Source organism: Onychostoma macrolepis, chromosome 08 (genome assembly GCF_012432095.1).
Source record: "Onychostoma macrolepis isolate SWU-2019 chromosome 08, ASM1243209v1, whole genome shotgun sequence".
NCBI classification, from domain to species: Eukaryota; Metazoa; Chordata; class Actinopteri; order Cypriniformes; family Cyprinidae; genus Onychostoma; species Onychostoma macrolepis.
This window is the reverse complement of record NC_081162.1, coordinates 26667373-26686432: the sequence shown is the minus strand read 5'-3', so window position 1 is coordinate 26686432 and position 19060 is coordinate 26667373. Positions and strand designations below refer to the sequence as shown.

General features: G+C 40.4%; 1 long non-coding RNA gene and 1 pseudogene across 1 annotated transcript; both read right to left on the bottom strand.

Annotated features, from left to right (window-relative positions):
• Nucleotides 1-295: 295 nt before the first annotated feature.
• On the bottom strand, nt 296-2935 carry LOC131545900 (uncharacterized). Its single transcript, XR_009272520.1, has 5 exons — nt 2745-2935; nt 2554-2653; nt 1629-1758; nt 710-797; nt 296-578 (listed from the first exon to the last, which is right to left on the bottom strand). It is a non-coding gene; the product is annotated as an uncharacterized LOC131545900 (long non-coding RNA).
• A 7850-nt stretch (nt 2936-10785) lies between these two features.
• LOC131545899 (4-galactosyl-N-acetylglucosaminide 3-alpha-L-fucosyltransferase 9-like) lies at nt 10786-17177 on the bottom strand (annotated as a pseudogene).
• Between the last annotated feature and the right edge of the window lie 1883 nt (nt 17178-19060).

Below are 19060 nucleotides of genomic sequence, written 5' to 3'. Positions count from 1 at the left end.
CCAATCTGTCTAGTGTTAAAAGTACACCATTCATAGTGTTGAATTTTTAGTGTTAATATAGCACCTTACAGTGTAGAAAAGTTACACTCCGTGTGTGAATTGTTACACTTGCAATTGTTGTTCAAATTTTACACTCTGGGGTATTTAACACCCTGGTGTTGTTTTAATCCTTTAAGTGTTAATAATAAAGTATTCTTTTCAGTGCAAAAATAAAAATGCTATTGTATGGTGTTAATGTACAAGATTAGACATAAAATCAAGAGTCTTCAGACAGATGTACAAATTCCAACGTTTATTTAACAAATGGGCAAAGTGGCAACTTTAAAGCATATACCAGATGTGTAGAGGTTAATTAGTCAGTCACATTCATTAAGTGTTGCACGGAAACATAACAGTTAATAAAACACATAAAATCATCAAATTTACCTAGACATTAACAAATATGACAGGTAGATTTGAAAAGACTACAACAAGATACTTGTTGACAGTCGTTGACATTTCTCCAGGTCCCTTGCAGCCTTGTGGCGATGGTGGAATCAAATGAAGGAGACAAATTGATGCAATATCGCTGTCCCATTCTAAATAAAAGATATGACAACTTCAGCAAAAATGCATGAACACAGAATATAGATAATAAATGAATATAGATAATAAATGAATATAGATAATAAATGAATATAGATAATCTTATTCTGAAATATAGTCTAACCTTAAACATCGGTTTCATCCTCCTTTACAGCTGATTCCGAGGTCAATCGTGTCCTTGAAGGTCTTGGGAAAAGCCAGGAACTTGGCTTCTTGGAAAAAAATAAAATAATGACAATACCTCTCTCAGGAACCATTCTGCTAAACTGATTGTGTAGTCACACAGTGGCTCCGTTCACACCTGGCATTAGCATGCATCTTGGGTGATGCACAAGTGAACAAGCACAAGACATATGGCCACATTCTTTTATTACAGGGTTAGTTCAAAAATGAAAATTCCATGGTTTACTCAACCAAGACTTTCGTTATCTTTAAAACACAACTGAAGATATTTAAATAGAATATAAGATATCTGTCCCTTGATTGACAAGTCCACGCAACTACCACTTTGATCATTCATAAACTTCATAAAGAGATCTAATCCATAAAGAGATCTAATCCATAAAGGGATCTAATCCATACGCATCATGTGGTTTAGTCCAAATTTTCTGTTTATGATCCCTGATCAATGTTTAAATGTGAAAAAAAAGAATAATTCAATCTGTTCATTGTATAAAGCGATCGAGTCTCTTCAGAAAATTTCTTTATGAACTTCTTGAAGCATCCAAGTGGTGGTTATGTAGACTGTCAATGGAAGGACAGAAATCTCTCAGGTTTCATTTAAAATATCTTCATTTGTGTTTTGAAAATGAATGAAAGTCTTGCAGATTTGGAATGACAGAGAGTGAGAAATGACGACAAGTTTTCATTTTTGGGCTTTATGCGTTTTGATATCTTAAATTAATAATTAGTAAATTCCAGGTGTGAACATAAGCAGATATTGTGTGGCTGCCCAGTTAAATTTAAATTTTTCATATTCGTTTGTGTGTTTAAAATTTTTACTGTACACAGACTGACACAATGTATAAATGACACAGGCTCACAATTCTGGCTTCATCTTCATCATTTTGCTCACTCCATCACTCTCGCTCAGCGTCATCAGACTTGCAGATCAGTTTGCAATCTCATGATAGAAGCTTCCTTCACTTGACACTGCAGAAGTCTGGGCCAATTCTATTGAAAAAGAATAATAAAAATAAAAAAAACTCATTTCAGTAATTTAATTTACATTAGGACTGTAAATATAGTAAAATAATTATGATTACCCCTAATTTTGAGTATTCTGAGAGCTGTCTATAATAGGGTGTCAAATCATAAACCTATTTTTAATTTACATCCTTAATTCTAGGGTCAATTAAACGACTGTTAAAGTTAACAGACATAAAACCTTGTGCAATATTCACATGGAGGCATTCCTGAAACAATTTAAGTATTTATTTAATCTGATTATTAAACACATTTATATAATTTTAATGAGTAACATGAGTAATAAGGCATCTTAAAATGAACATAGTATACTACATTAGAATAAATTAACACGTTTAGAATTTATCTTACTATTAATTTATTATTTATAATGTGAAAAGAAAATACAGATAGATTCAGACATATTTTTCCAAATTAAAACTTAACTTTGTACATCTGGAAATATTTAGGACATTATTTACCCAAAATAGCATGCCATATGAATTGATAAAGACTGGTTTCAATTATGCTCTGCCCGTGGGCACTGAAGGATTTAAGTTTTTAAACGCGCTCTAATTTCACAGTTTTGTATTAAATAACGTCAATTAAATGACTGGTAAATGTCCCGCGTTACACAGCTCCGTCTGCAGAAAGACTTGACTCGACACTTCAACACGGTGTTATACGTCACAAAAACGAAATTGTTAGCGCGTAAATGTTTAACAGTCCCACTATTACCGTTTCAAAGCACTCAATGCTTTCAAAAACAAATATAAAATTTACCATTTGATGAATTCTCTCCTCGGAGTAGAAAACCGCCCAAATGTGGCTGCTTCAGACTCGTAGTAAAACCAGGCCTCGGCGGGAATGAAGGAGAGAGGATCTGTCATCGAACCAAAATGAAAGAAGCTAAAAGTATATATATAACATAAATTGTAAACACATTCCAAAAATTATTTTACAAGTAAAATCACCTTATTTCAGGAAATCGAACCCGCATTAGAAACTTTCACACAGGCTAACGTTGCATCTCTACACCTCACGAACTTAACACTGTAAACCTGACAAAAAAACTTGCAGTTAGTAATTTCTAAATGTGTTCACCACCCATCAAGTAACATTATCAACAAAAAGTATTTCTCCCATGTAAATTTATAAAGAGAAAAGCAATCCAACTTACCGTCTCCGTCGCCTGAAGATAAAATGGCGTCGTCGCTTTGCGAGGCAGCTGTCCTTGAAGGGCGGAGTCAGTTAAATTTGGCAGGTTTTTTTTTTTTTACACTTTCAGTGTAAAAGTGAAAGTACATAAATATTACACCGTGTGACGACACTGAACACCAGTATCTGCGGGTTTCGTCTGGTCAGAGGAGAACTGGCCCCCGACTGAGCCTGGTTTCTCCCAAGGTTTTTTTTTTTCTCCATTCTGTCACAGAGTGAGCTTTGGTTCCTTGCCGCTGTCGCCTCTGGCTTGCTCAGTTGGGGACACTTCATTTCTAGCGATTATCGCCGATTTGATTGCACAGATACTATTTAAACTAAACTGAGCTAGACAATGACATCTCTGAATTCAATAATGAAATGCCTTTAACTGAAAATTGAGTGTTTAATCTTATCATTATACATTACTGACTCTCTATCCTCCAATTTGGTACTGTTAAGTGCTTTGACACAATCTGTATTGTAAAAGCGCTATATAAATAAAGGTGACTTGACTTGACTTGACCAGTACTGTTTAACACTGTAGATTGTTAATTCAACTCTCTGGGAATTAATAACTTTTAACACTGCAAATATTACACTGCTGATTTTACTGTGGACTGATTCTCATGTGGCAATAATCAATTTTATACTGTTATGATGCTGCAATGTTGACAAAGAATAGGAATCTACTGTAGTTTACATAGTTTTGTGTTTTAAAGAAACTAATCACAAAAATCGACTTGACTCCTCACCATCGATGAGGAGGCGATTTCAGAGCTTCGCCGGGCCACAGATCTGTCTCTCCGTGCGACTAAGCAGACGGCCCATGCCATCGGCCGTTCTATGGCTGCCATGGTTTCCACGGAGAGACACCTGTGGCTTAACCTCACGGGCATCAAGGAGAGGAATCGATCTTTCCTTCTTGATGCCCCCGTCTCGTCAACACGGTCGCCACTAGGTTTCGGGAGGCGAAGCGCTACGAAGAAGCGTTTGTGAGGTTCCTCCCCCGCCGTGCTCAAGCGTCGGGACTGTCGGCCACCCAGTCCCGACCAGGTCCGGTTCTTCTGAGGCGAGAAGCCCAGAAGGAGAGTGTGGCGAGTCGTGCGCCCCCTCGAAGAGATTGGGGAGCGGCTTGCCGCACTTCTCAATCCGCCTCGAAGAGACCGGACCTGTGGAGCATCATCTCCGCCAAGAAGAAGTCCTGAGGCTGGTGTGCCCAGGACCGTGGGGGTGTGCCCCCCCAGGGAGGGGCGCGTGAAATTCCAACAGAGAGTAGAGGCTCCTTCCTGGCACCCTCAGGGGGCCACTGTACAATCTCCGCCGCCACTGGTGTTTCGGGGACCAGCGGTCTCCAGCGAAATGTTGGGTGATCGGTTGTCTCCTGCCACGTTTCAGGACACCAGACATCTAACATCCCCCCATCAAAGCGAAATGTCAAAACTAGTGCCCCTTTCAGAGAAGCTGGCAGCGTGGAAGCTACTGTCAAATATCTCTCAGTGGGTAGAAAGGACTGTAGGGAAAGGCTACAGGATTCAGTTTGCATATCGGCCTCCGCGTTTCAACGGAGTGGTCTCCACTCCACTCTATTTTCATATCGAAATCTTGCCACAACACAGGAAGTTCCTGAGATTCGCTTTCGGGGGCGAAGCTTACCAGTATCGGGTTCTTCCATTCGGCCTAGCTTTGTCACCCCGCACGTACATGAAATGCATGGATGCAGCTCTGGCTCCTCTACGACTCCAGGGCATCCGCATTTTAAATTACATAGACGACTGGCTGATTTTGGCTCAGTCTCAGGAGCTAGCGCTTCGACATCGGGATGTCGTCCTAGCTCATCTCGAATCTCTGGGGTTGAGACTCAACGCCAAGAAAAGCGTTCTCTCTCCTGCTCAGAGGACAACGTATTTGGGGGTCGTATGGGATTCGATCACGATGCGGGCACAGCTGTCTCCTGCACGCGTCGAATCCATTCTAAACACCCTAAAGAACATCAAGCTAGGCCGGAAGGTCACGGTTCATCACTTTCAGAGAGTTCTAGGTCTCATGGCAGCTGCATCCACGGTGATACCCTTGGGTCTCCTGCACATGAGATTGTTTCAGTTGTGGCTCAGAGCCAGGGGATTTCATCCAAGGGCCAATCCCCAGAGGCAAATAAGGGTTACGCGCCAGGGGCTTCGTACCCTATCTATGTGGTTCAGACCCCGGTTTCTGACTTTGGGTCCCACTCTAGGTCCGTGTTGTCGTCACGAGATGCTAACGACAGACGCATCCCTCACGGGTTGGGGAGCGGTCTTAGATGGCCGTACAGCCCAAGGGATCTGGAGAGGTCATCTTCTCGAATGGCACATCAATTGCCTCGAAATGAAGGATGTATTTCTGGCCCTGAAATACTTCCTCCAGCAGTTAAGAGACTACCATGTCCTAGTGCGTGTGGACAACACGGCGGTAGTCTCTTACATAAATCGTCAGGGCGGACTGCGGTCGCGCCGCTTGAACGAGCTAGCGCAGCAGATTCTGCTTTGGGCACAGAACAAGTTCCTGTCCCTCAGGGCGATTTACATTCCCGGGCATATGAATGTGGGAGCAGACTTGCTGTCCAGACAAGCTGTGATTCACGGGGAATGGAAACTCCACCCCGAAGTAGTCAGTCAAATCTGGGAAAGATTTAACGAAGCAGAGGTGGACCTCTTTGCTTCACAGGAGACAGCACAATGTCCCCTCTACTTCTCTCTGACTCATCCAGCTCCCCTGGGTCTGGACGCGATGGCCCATGTGTGGCCCAGACTGCGTCTTTATGCATTTCCTCCGATTGCTCTGCTCCCGGGAGTCCTGGCCAAGGTCCGTCAACAGGGGTCTCGCCTCTTACTGATAGCGCCCCGTTGGCCGACCAGAATATGGTTCTCGGATCTAATATCTCTCCTCGACGGCTCGCTGTGGGCGATTCCGTTGAGGAGGGACCTTCTCTCTCAGGCACAGGGGACAATATTTCATCCCCGGCCCAAGCTCTGGAACCTTCACGTCTGGCCCCTGAGGGGGACCAACTAAGAGATGCTGGCCTTCCAGCCAATGTAATAGAGACTATTCTGAGCGCTAGGGCTCCCTCCACTAGAAGAACTTATGCCAGTAAATGGCGCGTTTTCGAAAGTTGGTGTACGACACACCATGCAGATCCAGCTCACTGCCAGATTTTTTCAGTACTGGAGTTTCTGCAAGAGAAACTGTCCTCAGGAACATGTCCTAATACTCTCAGAACTTATGTGGCCGCCATCTCGGCTTGCCATGCTCTGATTGATGGGGTTTCGGTGGGGAAACACCCTCTAGTTGCCCGCTTCATTCGAGGAGCTAAGCGGTTGAGGCCGCCCACTAGAGCGACAGTTCCTTCATGGGACCTAGCTATAGTGCTTGAGGGCTTAGTGGACACCCCTTTCGAACCACTGGAGTCAGCGCCTGTCAGGTTTCTGACCCTAAAGATGGTTTTTCTAACAGCTATTACTTCTCTGAAGAGAATTGGGGATTTGCAGGCTCTGTCAGTCTCGCCATCCTGCCTAGATTTTGCCCCTGGGCTGGTCAAAGCTATTTTGCATCCTCACCCTAGTTATCTTCCGAAGGTTCCATTCTCGACCATAAATCCGGTCGTTCTCGAAGCCTTCTGCCCTCCGCCGTTCATGACACCGGAGCAGGAGAAACTTCACTTACTGTGTCCAGTACGTGCTCTCCAGGTTTACGTCCACCGCACTAGCCAGTGGCGTAAGTCGGAGCAGCTTTTTGTATGTTTTGGAGGCCGCAACCGGGGGGCGGCTACCACCCGACAAACTATGTCACATTGGGTGAGGGATGCTATTGCCCTAGCCTATGAGGCACGTGGTCGAACTTCGCCTCTAGGTGTAAGGGCCCATTCAACCAGGGGGATTGCATCTTCAATGGCTTTGGCAAGAGGTGTCCCCTTGCAGCAAGTTTGTGATGCGGCAGGTTGGTCCTCTCTGCACACATTTGTTAGATTCTATAGTTTGGATGTTCATGTTACTCCGGGCTCGCATGTCCTTGAGTCGACATCCCAGAGTCATGTCTGAGACCTCTTTCATGTTTGTGCGCACACACTACACAACGTTGGGGGTCCAGACACTTCCAGTGCGGTGGCATTGGTATTCTCGTTCCCAATAGCGCTTTTCAGCGCAGCATCGAGAGTAGCTTTTGACAAGGGAACGTCTCGGGTTACTTGACTGTAACCCTGTTTCCTGAAAAAGCGGGAACGAGATGCTGCGCCCCAATGCCGCACTGTAGTCGTGCCTGGACGTCCTTTCAGACAAAGGTATAACCTGAGGATGTGTCCGTGTCACGTCTATTTATAACCGCGCAGGTGCATGTAATCATGACGTCACCAACCAAGGTTATTTAAGCCAATTCTTGGCATGTTTGACACACGTGCTTCACAACCGGTCGAACAAAGAATGGTCTCAATAGCGCTTTTCAGCGCAGCATCTCGTTCCCGCTTTTTCAGGGAACAGGGTTACAGTCAAGTAACCCGAGATGTTTTTATCGTTCATCAGCTGGAAAAAAATCGTTCTGGAAGTGATTCCAACGATATCTTTTCTCTGTGCCTTTATCATTATAGCTTTTTTATACTGAGTACGATTTTTAGAACTATGTCTTTTTAGAACTATGTCTTTATCGTTATCTTTATAGTTATCGTGCTTGGTGTGAACAGGCCATTAATGTTCAAATAAGTTCCAGAAATGTGTCCTACTTGGTAAAATCATCCCAACCCAAGTTTTGCACAGACAGCAATTCAAATGTCACAGATAAATATTCAAAGACACATTCCAAAACTTTAAAAACAGTTCTTCACAAGTGAACCTAAATGCCTCTCACTCAGACTCTAATTACACAGTAAGACTGTAAGTTTCACAGCTACGCTGTGTTAAAAAGGGCAAAATGAAGATGAAAAGTTATATATCATAAGTCTTTAATCCAACAAGGGTAAATCCAAACACAATGTAGCAGAGCAGTATTCAAGACATGCAGATGTAAGACCAGACAAACTCAAAGTAAACATAAGAACTTAAGTATTCAGACCAAACAAGGATAATTAACTAGGCACACCTACAATCAACACAACAAGGCAAACAGTGCAGAAGGAAAACAAAGTCCAAATTAACAGACACCGTGAAAGTAAGAGCACTTCTGTTTTTATGCTGCACAGTACACATAAAAAACTGCCATTAAAAGCATGTTTCAAAAAATAAATTGCTGGGTATGCAGCCTTCTTAAGACTCATATCCAGATCACCCTGCATCAGTTAACTGTGTTGCATCCTACTAAAAGTAGCCAAATTCTATTAGGCCATATTTACAATTTCAAACTTCCATTTCAATTAGCCAGTGTCAAGTGTTACATCCGAAACAGAAGTGGTCCTCATCTGTTTATAATATATGGGGCATATTTTCCATATCAAATGTGGGACAAGTTTGTTAATTATACAATCTGTATAACTGCAGTGAATGGTGCCCCTGTTTCTGAATCCAAAAAAAAAGTATCCATCCATCATAAAACTACTCCACAATGTTCTGGGGTGTTAATAAAGGCCTTCTGAAGTGAAACAATGCGTTAGTTTAAGAAAAATGTAGATTCTTAAAAATGTATAAACTGTAATGTGCAGCTTCCAGTCTCTCAAGCAGGCGCATTCACAACAAGGCGGTCGAACGTATGACACAGGTGTATGAAAGGCGCAACGTAAGATCCGGAAAGAAGACTGTAGTCTCGCGAGAGTAAGCTCCGTGGAGAAGCGTGTAATCTTCACGAGAACCAAGTTTTGTGTACAGCACAGGGAAACCATGTGAATAAGTAAATTGTATCCGTTTTGATTAAAATGGTGTGTTCGTGTCGATACCCAGGATGTTTAAATAAGTTCGTGACAGGTGTTTTGTTTTGCTTTCTCCTCTGTGTATCCGCGTTCGTCACTAGGTGTGTTCGACTTCATGCGGCGCCGCACAGACCGGCGAGAATAGCCGCTTGCAGTCGGGGGCGGAATTGAAAGCGGAGACGTGAAGTCGGACTCTTTTTGCTCCCGGTAGTGATGCTCTCGCGGTGTTTGGATACTCTTATCACAGATGAAGTGAATAACATGCAATATTTGTCAAATGCACGGAAGGTTTCAGAAATGTTTTCATGAGCAACAGAAACACTTTTTATATACTGCAATTAATACAGGGCCATCTGTTCAAGAATAAAGTTCAACATAAACATGTACTATTTAAATACCAATAAGCCTTTATCAGTGTTTTTTTATTATTAAATGTGACTCATTATAACATTGTGACTATACAGTAAAAGAAGCTTTTACTGTTCTAAAAACAGATTTGTGGGCAGTATTTTTTTTTTATTATTATGCAAAAATTATACAAAAGTTTGCACAAGCATATACAACTCACAACAAGTACAAAAACAAATAAACATTCATAAGAGTATGTAAAGTGAATTCATGCCAGGGGTAAAATTACAACAATTTAAAGTAACAAAAAGCTTCATAATCATAGGTCTTTCTTGCTTTTTTGTTCTTAATTTTATCTAATGTAATACCATTTGTTTAATCTCTTTTTATAAAATGTTCAAAGTTTGGCTTAGCTTCCATTTTTTCACACGATTGTGATATTTTCCTAGTAAAATAATATTTGTGAGCTGTATTGGAATTAAAGATGTTAGAAACACACGTCATTGTTGTCATGTGGTGAATTTGGCCAATAGTGAAACAGCTGTGTTGTCATCAGCGCTCCCGCAGTCGCTCTGGAGAAACTGCAGCGGCTGAGTGAGCCGGCTGCTCTCGAAACGCTCTGCCACACGTGACAGTGATGTGGCGTCGGCACCGGTTCAAGTCGGACAAATTTTCTAACCGGCATGCACTTCTTCAAGTCAGCCACCGATCGGTTTTCATGGCGCCGCATGAAGTCGATCACACCTACTCTCTAGGCTTGTTTGAGATGCACCTCGCCTCACCTGAAATGTAGGCGAGATTAGGCGACTGCAGTGAGGGGAGGAGTGAAATAAGTGCAGTCAAGACGGACAGTTCTGAGCTCTCAAAGAAGAACAGATACAACGAGATCAAAGGCAGATATCGCATTATTCTCACTCATGCTCTGTGCTGCTGATAAACATGATATCATTTCAGTTATGTTGCTTTTATATGAATATAAATATGATGAACAAGACACTCAAAGTGCTTGCTATTTAATTCCATAGGAAAGGCATATTTATCATCCATTTTTATTTTAATTCAAACATGTATTTTAGATTTTTATAGAAAATATGACAACAATCACATATCTCACACAGAGATCGCACTGTCAGTGTTTGGGAATATTCATGCACAATTTAAATACATAATAGCATGAAATCAGATTAAAAAAATAAAACATTTTAGAAGAGAACGCAGCATCACGGTTGTCTGAACCAATGAGCATTAAACTGTGTCGTCAGTCAGTCGTTTCCCATCATGCTTTTGATCAGCGCAGTCGGTGGAGAGCAACTGCGCATGACTGCTCAATCCGACACAGCCGCCTCGCCGTCGCGAGAGTTTTTTGGCACACGTCAGCATGACATCAGAGTAAGGCGAACGTAACTCAGACACTTTTCTAACCGGCATGCATCTCGCGGTGATCACCGGTGATCAGTTCTGCGCAGATTTTGCTCATCTCAAACAAGCCTTCTCCCTGGATTTTACGTTGCGCCTTTCCTTACACCAACGTCATACGCTTGACCGCCTTGTTGTGAACGCGCCTGCTTGAGAGACTGGAAGCTGCAAATTACAGTTTATAAAGTTTTAAGAATCAACATTTTCTTAAACTAATGCATCATATACTTTTTTTTCGGATTCAGAAACAGGGGCACCATTCACTGCAATTATACAGATTGGAACAGACAGGACAATGTCGAATATAACTCTAAATGTGTTCGTCTGAAAGAGGAATGTCAGACATGCCTAGGATGCACTGAGGGTGAGTAAATCTTGGACTAATTTTCATTTTTGGGTGACCTATCCCTTTAAATGTTGAATGACTATAGTCAATGGTTAAATATTAGGGGGAAAATCAGAGATATCAGTTGGTATCAGTGATAATTGCCTTTAATGGTGGGATTAATCTTGAAAAAATGTTATTAATTAGTTATTTATCTTTAGATAGTTATTTGTCTAATATCAAAAGTAAGAGTTCATATAAAATATAATCTATTTCATAAACGTTGTAGTCAGTAACTGATGATGTAATAAAATCTGAGGAGACTTTAATTAAAATACCAATCATAGAGATCGTGAGCTTCTTTATATTCCTTGTGTCGTGCTACATGGTCACAGGCAGTGCATATACCCAGAATAAACTCTTGTGTCTGTAATATTAAATGAGGACTTGGAGTGAGATGTTTCCTCCAGTTAAAGTACCTGCGATATGCATCTTCATCCTTGTCCAGCTGAAGCAGATATTCGGCTAGTGACTTTGCATCAGGGAAGTCATTGACATGAATGAAGGAATCAGCAGGAACAAAGTTTTCATAGTTTCTTCTCGGAGGACCCAACACCACAGGGACGGTACCTGCTGCGAGCGGCCCGTTTATCTTCTCCATAAAGTAGTCCTTGTGGATGGAGTTTTCAAAGGCCAGGTAAAATTTGCAGCTAGCCAGGGTTGGATAGTAATCATTATAATCCAGGAACCTTCCATAAGCCTTTCCAAACATAGTCACTTGTATGTATTTACTGAATTCTCTGTAAAAAATGTTTCTTGTGTCGACACCAGTTGAGGATCGTTGTTACTACAATCCAACACACCAGTTTGTCCTTTTGGGAATCACAAAATCCTCATTAGGTTTCTTCCTGGTCATTAAGCGCATCCGTACAGGAATATCAGCGTCCTGTCTGTAGCTGAGAGTGAGATTGAACAGGTTTTCCAGACCTGGTATCCTTTTGGTGTTGGTTGGTGATTCCAAATGCAACCAAATCCACCTCTGGAACGGAGGACGAGGAGATGGAGGAATGTTGGACAGATCCCAGCGGATGTCTCTGTGATAAACGATGACATTATCTGCGTCGTTGTACAGAGTTCTATCATCCGTCAGATGACAATTATCAATATTGTAAAACTTTTTGCAGTCACTGAAATCAAACCTATAATTTTGTGGCCAAACCCATAACAGAAGTATAGGTTTCTCATCTGCTTTATCAGTAAGATAGTTGTTGCTCTTGGCACAGTTGATCTGTGAATTTTGGTTTGGTCTAAAAGCTGGAGGTGGACAGTTGTTTGAAGGTGAGTTCCAGAAAAACACAACGCACAGAGAGATGACACCTGCCATCGTCACTACGAAACCCAGACGGAACTGCGATGAGCCATATGACATTTTTGACCTAAAGAGAATAATTGTAGAAAGTTTATTCAGTTTTACAAACAAGAATTTAAAGAAATGCTTCAATTAGGGCTGGCCGATTTTCCAGATTTGATCAATTAATTTGAATTTAATGTTTTGCCATGATTTTTCTTTTTTAGAAATCGAGGAATTGAGATTTTGAATAGAAATATTACCAAATGTTAGAGTTAGGCACTTTGACAATATACAGTAAAGACAAAAGAACGATCCAACCACACGTCGGCGCACGTGATTAACCGCTCACATGTGATGTGCTCTTTAAAGGGCGATAAATATAATGCGATACTAGGCACCATTGACACAGAATGCACTTTTCTGCAGTGTTGCCAACAGCAATTTTGTTGCTAAATTTAGCAACTTTTCAGACTACCCTAGCAGTTTTTTCTTCAAAAAGCACCTAGCAACAAATTTAGCAATTTTTAAAATTTATTTGGCAACTTTTAGCAACTTTTGATAAGTGACAGACAATAAAAAGGCACACATTTTCCATCCAAATTACACAAAAAGAGGAAAATAAAGATGCCTAGCAGTACACACATCACATGAACTAGTTAGCTGATGTTTGCAATTGTTCAATTTAATAATAATAATTGAATAATTCATACGATCCAAGATGGCACCGCTCATTGCAGCCTCCGTGGCGTCGTCCACAGTTGTTTTTATGTTTTTGTTAGTTTGTCCTGTCTTTAGTTATAGCCCTGCAATCAGTTTCACCAGAGATGAATTCCTGGACATTTGGCAGTACACACCACCTGATATTTCACCGGTTTTCGATTATTCGGGTGTTTTGCTGGACATTGTAGTTGGGGGAGCAGCGGTGCTGTTCAGACGCTTCAGGACATGCAGAGGGGGGAACCGAGCCAGCACGCTTGTGAAGCTCAGACAGCGAGAATTTCGGACAGCACTGCCAAGCATCCATCTGGCGAATCTCCGCTCTCTACCCAACAAAACTCCTTGTGCTCTGCTGGACAAATAAGGATTTCTCACACTCTGCTGCTCTGTGTTTCATGGAAACCTGGCTGAACGATGCCATTCCAGACAGCGTTAAGTCTGCCAAGCTTTCAGCTGTTTAGAGCGGACCACGACGCAGAATCAACGGGGAAATCACGCGGCGGCGGGACATGCTTTTACATCAATGAGAGGTGGTGTACAGATGTAACAGTGTTAAAGAAGATGTGCTGTTCAGATCTAGAAGTGCTCTTCATTAACTGCAAGCCTTTCTACTCGCCGCAGGAGTTTTGCTCGTTCATTCTCGTGAGTGTTTACATTCCACCGCAAGCGCACGTGAGCTCAGCTTTACAGAAACTAGCTGATCTGATCACAGAGACTGAGCAACAACAACAAGCTGGCCCCCATCTTCACACAGATCTTCAATAGATTACTGGAGCTGTGCAAAGTCCCTTCATGCTTCAAACGCTCCACCATCATCCCCATCCCAAAGAAATCCAAAATTACAGGACTAAATGACTACAGGACTGTGGCTCTAATGTCTGTGGTCATGAAGTCTTTTGAAAAACTGGTGCTGGCCCACCTGAAGGACATTACTGGACCCTTACTGGATCCTCTTCAGTTTGGCCTCCCAAGTCCCCTGATCCACCAGGCCTCCAGAGTGCCCACCCCCCCTCCCCGTTGGATGTTGCTAGGCGCGGGACGCGCCTTCCGGGAGGGGGGAGTAGTGTCAGATTTTGTCTCTGTGTCTTGTGTTTCCCCTCCTCTCGTGCCCTTATTTGGTCTTCCTGTTCCTGTCCTTGTTTGATGTCATCATTAGTTGATTAGTCCCTAGCCGTTTGTCATTAGTTATCTAGTTTCGCCCAGTGTTTATAAGCCCTGTGTTTTCCCTGCAGTTCAGACCCCTCACATCCAGCACACTCCCTCTTTGAACTGTTTCTTTGAACAGTTTCTTCCCTCAGGCAATCCATCTCATGAACACCTGACAATTGTCACGGTGCACACAGCAGGGAGGAACGAGGAGACGAGGATAACTCAAAATACAGTCTTTAATAAATCCAAAACAGACAGGGCACGACAAGGCAAGGCAGGGCAGACACGCAGGAACACCGGGAATAATGAGTAGTGTAGGACCTGAGCAGACGGACACAACAAAATTTGTGCGTAAACAGCACAGTCCTTAGAAGAACTCCTAGGTTAGCCATCTGCGGTCATGAGACTAGTTAACGATTAATCTCAGACCACGGTTTGAGCCGTTTCCTGTCAGCGTTTTCTCATCGGTGATAATGACTAACTTAATCAGGAAAAACAAAGCTCCTTTGTTTTAAAGAACTGCAAGAGTCTTTCTTGCAACCCGTGGAGCAACCGCGTGATTGTCAAGATATAAAGATCCATACATTTCGAACAGGAAAAGGGCCATTAAAAGGAACTTAAAGCCTCAGGCCGTCAAGACCACGAGATCTGTAACATGGCTCCCGCGTGCTCGGTCTCCAACTTTGCTCATGCAACACTAACTTACAAATGAACTTTAGAGACAATCATTCATTTCCATTTTCATTGATGCAAGTGTATGAACAAATAACATGTTTGACGTCTTACACATATGCTTTATGCTTACATACATGTTTTATGTTATGCGTGGTGTGCTATATTTCGATCTTTATCTTATATCTTTCTTTTGAATAGATTGCCATGTGTAGTATCATTTTAGAGCGTATTTCAAAAGCAGGAAGTTGGAATTAATGTTATGTCGATGTTCAGTTTCATATGAAGGGTGAATACTTTTATAACCATTTATTAGAAATATCACTCACATGATGGACGAAGCATTATGTTAATATATGCACGGAAAGAAGCCGTGCTGGGCGTGGCCTCGCCCTGTACAGACGATCTGGTTGGAAGATACCTTTAGTGGGTGGACAGAATCCAGCCCGTTAAAACTACGTGACACAAAGCTCACGGAGAGTTGAGTTTTTCTAAAATGAACGAGAGCTTCTAAAAATGAACTGAGCTGCAAGAAAGGAACAGGGGCTGCTGCTGCTGACAATTGGGCCGCTGGAAGAACTTTGCTGCTGGAAAACTTTGCTGCTGGAAAGCCTACAGCCTTAACATCAGGTCGACCATCCAAGACCTCAACACTATCAACTTCTGACAAAGGAACTTGCAAAGCCTGCAGCATAAGGATTTCAAAGCCTTGCCAGTTTCGCGCAGCCAGGAAGCCACCAATCCAAAAGGATTCCCCGAGTGACGTCACGCAACAAAGACACCGCAGCTCCGGGATTCCCTCAAACAACCATACAGAGCCAGCTCAGCCTTCAAGTCAACGTAACGCAAGTAACCAAACAAAACATCTCTATTTGCTGAGCTGATGTGAATTAATCTTTAAGAGTAAAGTCAAAGCCTCTGTTTGTGACTCCATCAGGTCTTAGAACCTTAAACTGTCTTCAAATCGCAACCCTCTTGCCGAACGTGTGTATGTGTGTGTGTGTGTGTGTGTATGTTTTGTGTTAGTATTGTATCATAGAATAGTAAATAAACTCTTGTTTCATTTATGAGGAATGGTGTTTTTCAAGTTTGAAACTATTTGCCGAAGATCTTGTTACCTGTTGCTCAAAATTACCCAACAAATTCTGTATTATTATCGTGGCCACGAAATAAACAGAATTGTTAAAATTACTGGTTTAATGCTCGCTGGCTCGAGTTGTTAAGAAAGTATAAATTATACGTTTTGATTAATACCAATTAATCAGATCCAGCGAATCTCTGTGATTCGATTCCCTAAAGCTAAAATTCAAATTAAAAGCTTCAATAAAGGATAAAACCTTACAGTAGACCAGACGAAAACTAACTGAACAGGCATGAACTAAATACACATGATAATGACTGATAATGAGACAAACACAGCTGGACAAGAATTAATTGATAATCACAATAAAAGCTCATTCTGATTCTGATTCTGAATACTGAATCATTGTTAGTACTTTGTTAGTAGCTTTTAACTGCAATTGTTGATCAGTTAGTACACTTTAAGAAAAATGGAAAAGTTACTTGTAATTTCCCAGGAAATGATCCATTATCACCCTGTATTGTAACCTGAAAACACAATGCATAATTTAAAATGCAGGTAAAAAAAAAAAAAACAATACCTAAAATTCTTTCATATTAACATAGTAGATTGTGCCCTATTTTTACAGACGTTTCTTAGAGTGTAGCACTAACTACTAATACACTGCTTAAAGCCAAAGACTATAGAAATCCTTGAAAGGGACTTTGTTAAAGCATAATTGTTGAGAATGTGTAGTATTACTAGTTTACTAGCTATTAAAAAAAACTTAAATTGTTATCATTAGACTGCCGTTTCATGCATGAGACGCTGCAAGAGAAGCGAGCGCAATAGTCAAACACGTCCATGTTTACATCGAAAAAACAATGGAAAAGCAATGGAATAAAAACTTGTTAAGAACTACTACTGTATGTCTGATATCATGTTTGCATCATGGTGACAGGCTGAAAGCTGCTGTTGTTTTTACAGAACATTTATAGTTCATAGTCTGTTATACCTCAAGTCATTTTGATTTTTTTAAAGCATCTTCCTCGTATTATTTCTGAACACACATGTATAAGACAAGTTTGATTTGTTTAACATTTAGGCTACATCATGTTGGCAAATTCAGAATATAATTTTCTATAACTAGAGTGTTAATAAAGAAAAAGTTACTTGAATCATGTTGTAGTAATATTTTCAAGTTGACTAGTTAAAAAAAAGTACTTAATTCAGTACCTCACCTGATTAAAAGAGGAAAATAATCTGCAATTTGGTGTTCCATATACAGCCAATGTTTAATGGTTAACAGACAGAAACACGGAAGACAGTTTCTTTAAAGCATGATTTCTATGGGGGGAAAAAAATTAAAGAAATTGGGTTGTCTTGAGGTTTGTGACACCTGTAGGAAGACATATGATACGGCCCAATCACAATGCAGTATACAAATGTCACTATGACTCATCCAGTAGTCTAACCAAACACACCTAGTATGGCAAGCCGTTTTAACTTTTATTCATTCTCAGAATATGACTTCTTGATATCAACAATTCAATTTTCACTAGTTAAAATGTTCATTCTTGATATCAGGAATTAGATTTCCACTAGTAACAATTGCTATTTTTGATATCAGCAATTGCATTTCCACTAGTAACAATGTTAATTCTTGATATCAGAAATACAATTCTTACTAGTAAAAATGTCTATTCTTGATATCAACAATTTAATTCTTGATATCAACAATCAAATTCTTGATATCAACAATTAAATTCTTGATATCAACTATTTAATTTCTGATATAAAGAATTGAATTGTTGATATCAAGAATTGGGAGGGTAATTTTTGATATCAACAATTTAATTCTTGATATCAACAATTTAATTCTTGATATCAACAATTTAATTCTTGATATCAACAATTAGCATTTTAACTAGTGAAAATCTAATTGTTGATATCAAGAATTAACATTGTTACTAGTGGAAATGTAATTGCTGATATCAAGAATTAACATTTTAACTAGTGAAAATTTAATTGTTGATATCAAGAAGTCATATCCTGAGAATGAATAAAAGTTAAAACGGCTTGCCATACACCTAGACACTTTAACAACATTCATCTAGAAAACTCAGCTGCAAGCAGCAAGTATCCTGGTTAAAGCACTGTATCATAATCATAAATACTGCTTTAAAAGTGAGTCAAATACAAATACAAGACTATAATCAAGCCAATTATAGCATAAATAAAATAAACAGAGAAACAGCATATTTAAACGTCATTTAAAAATTTTGGCCAGCAGGTGGCGCGTGCAATGCCCACATTGAGCTCATGTCACCAGTCATATTGATCACATTAATGAATTTCAAGGAAGAACATAAAACTAATAGCAATAAAACAAAGCTATAATTCTGACCATGTTCTGGTTCCAATGTGAGGAAATACTACACTGTTTTATTATAAACATTATATCAAATATTTGGGGAAATTTTATAATTATTATAAAAAAAATGGTACACACTTATTGTTATAATAAAACATAGTTATCAATATAATAGTTATCAGTATAAACATTTGAATTGTTTTATATTTTTACTACCACATTGTTACGTCCACAACGTAATGCATTATAGGTTGGTTTCGTTGTTGCTGTTCTCTCTTTCTGTTTTAGGATTGGTCCTGGACATGATAGGATCAGTTAGTACACTTTAAGAAAAATGGAAAAGTTACTTGTAATTTCCCAGGAAATGATCCATTATCACCCTGTATTGTAACCTGAAAACACAATGCATAATTTAAAATGCAGGTAAAAAAAAAAAAAACAATACCTAAAATTCTTTCATATTAACATAGTAGATTGTGCCCTATTTTTACAGACGTTTCTTAGAGTGTAGCACTAACTACTAATACACTGCTTAAAGCCAAAGACTATAGAAATCCTTGAAAGGGACTTTGTTAAAGCATAATTGTTGAGAATGTGTAGTATTACTAGTTTACTAGCTATTAAAAAAAACTTAAATTGTTATCATTAGACTGCCGTTTCATGCATGAGACGCTGCAAGAGAAGCGAGCGCAATAGTCAAACACGTCCATGTTTACATCGAAAAAACAATGGAAAAGCAATGGAATAAAAACTTGTTAAGAACTACTACTGTATGTCTGATATCATGTTTGCATCATGGTGACAGGCTGAAAGCTGCT